A 267-nucleotide genomic window follows, 5' to 3' on the forward strand; every position below is an offset into this window, starting at 1 on the left:
GTGTGGGTGTGCGCGTGTGGGTGTGCGTGTGTGCGCGTGTGCGCATGTGCGCGTGTGTGCGCGTGTGGGTGTGCGTGCGGGTGTGCGTGCGGGTGTGCGTGTGTGTGTGCGTGTGCGCGCGTGTGTGTGCGTGGGTGTGGGTGTGTGTGCGGGTGTGTGCGTGTGTGTGGGTGTGCGTGTGTGCGGGTGTGCGTGGGTGTGCGTGCGGGTGTGCATGTGGGTGTGCGTGTGTGTGCGTGTGTGTGCGTGTGGGTGTGCGTGGGTGTG

Source organism: Piliocolobus tephrosceles, chromosome 20, assembly GCF_002776525.5.
Source record: "Piliocolobus tephrosceles isolate RC106 chromosome 20, ASM277652v3, whole genome shotgun sequence".
Taxonomy (NCBI): domain Eukaryota; kingdom Metazoa; phylum Chordata; class Mammalia; order Primates; family Cercopithecidae; genus Piliocolobus; species Piliocolobus tephrosceles.